Here is a 2,014-nt window from a genome sequence, read left to right as displayed (position 1 = left end):
GTTCTGTGGTGGAACTTGTCCTTTGGGAGCAGAGGGTAAAAACAATGATTGCAGATGCTGGAAAGCAGAGTTTAGATTAGAGCGGTGCTGGAAAAGCACAACAGTTCAAGCAGAATCCGAGGAGCAGAAAAATCGAAGTTTCGGGCAAACGCCCTTCATCAGGAATACAGGCAGAGAACCTGAAGGGTGGAGAGATAAATGAGAGTAGGGTGGCGGTGGAGAGAAAGTAGCATAGAGTACAGAACACACCAGATGGTCTCCTTCTTTAGAGACCGCAATTTCCCTTCGCACGTGGTTAAAGATGCCCTCCAATGCATCTTGTCCACATCCTGAACCTCCGCCCTCAGACCCAACCCCTCCAACAATAACAAGGACAGAACCGCCATGGTGCTCACCTTCCACCCTACCAACCTTCGCAGAAAAAAAATCATCCGCCGACATTTCCACCACATCCAAACGGACCCCACCACCAGGGATATATTTCCCTCCCTATCCCATTTCACCTTCTACAAAGACCGTTCCCTCCGTGACTATCTGGTCAGGTCCACGCCCCCCAACAACCCATCCTCCCGTCCTGGCACCTTCCCCTGCCACCGCAATAATTGCAAAATCTGCGTCCACACCTTCTCCCTCGCCTCCATCCATGGCCCCAAAGGAGCCTAACACAGGCATCAAAGTTTTACCTGCACATCCACCAATATAATTTATTGTATCCGTTGCTCCCGATGCGGTCTACTCTACATTAGGGAGACAGGACGCCTCCTAGCAGAGCGCTTTATGGAACATCTCTGGGCCACACGCACTAAGCAACCACACTGACCAGTGGCCCAACATTTCAACTCCCCTTCTAACTGAGCTGAGGGCATGGAGCTCCTCGGCTTCCTACACCGCCACTCCCTCACAACCGACGCCTGGAGGAAGAACACCTCATCTTCTGCCTCAGAACACTGCAACCCCAGGGCATCAATGTAGACTTGACCAGTTTACTCATTTACCATTCCCCCACCTCACCCCAGCTCCAAACTTCCAGCTCAGCAATGTCCCCATGACTTGCCTTACCTACCTATCTTCCTTTCCACCGATCCACTTCACCTTACTCCCTGACCCATCACCTTCATCACCTCTCCCACTCACCTATTGTACTCTATGCTACTTTCTCCCCACCCCAAACCTCCTCTCATTTATCTCTCCAGCCTTCAGGCTCTCTGACTGTATTCCTGACGAAGGGCTTTAGCCCAAAACGTCGATTTTACTGCTCCTCGGGTGCTGCCTGAAACGCTGTGCTTCTCCTTTGGGAGCAGATGCGATGGAGGTGGAGGAATTGGGAATATAGGATCACATTTGTGCAAGAGACGGGGTGGGAGGAGGTATAATCCAGACAGCTGTGGGAGTCAGTGAGTTTGTAAAAAGTGTCAGTAACACTGAACTTGAGGGATATATTTCCCTCGCCACCCCTACCCACTTTTCACTAAGACTGTTTCCTGCACGACTACCTAGTCAAGTCCACGCCCTCCAATGACCCACCCTCCCCTCCCGGCACCTTCCCTTGCTACCACAGGAATTGCAAAACCTGCACCCACATCTTCCCCATCACATCCTTCCAAGGCTCCAATAGATCCTTCCACATCCATCAAATGTGAATCTGCACTGCCACACATGTCATTTATTGCATCGGTTGGTCTCCTCTACATTGGGGCCAACAGACACCTTCTCGCAGAGCACTTCAGCGAACATTTCCAGGACACCTGCAACATTCAACCTCAACTCCCCATGACCAAACGCATCAACTCCCTCCCTCCCCCCCCGCCCCCCCACTCTCCCATGGACATGCAGTTCCTGCGCCTCCTCCACCGCCATTCCGTCAACACCTGACGCCTCATCTTCCACCTTGGGATGTTCAACCCAGGGCATCAATGTGGTCTTCACCAGCTTCCTTATCTCTCCACGCCCACCTTATCCGAGTTCCAACCTTCTAGATTGGCACCATCCTATTGACCTGTCCCATCTGTCTATC

The sequence above is a fragment of the Chiloscyllium plagiosum genome, unplaced genomic scaffold, assembly GCF_037043375.1.
Source record: "Chiloscyllium plagiosum isolate Xiang-an unplaced genomic scaffold, Cpla_swu_hap1 HiC_scaffold_40, whole genome shotgun sequence".
In the NCBI taxonomy this organism is placed as follows: Eukaryota; Metazoa; Chordata; class Chondrichthyes; order Orectolobiformes; family Hemiscylliidae; genus Chiloscyllium; species Chiloscyllium plagiosum.
The sequence above is the reverse complement of the archived record's forward strand: the minus strand, read 5'-3'. Positions refer to the sequence as shown.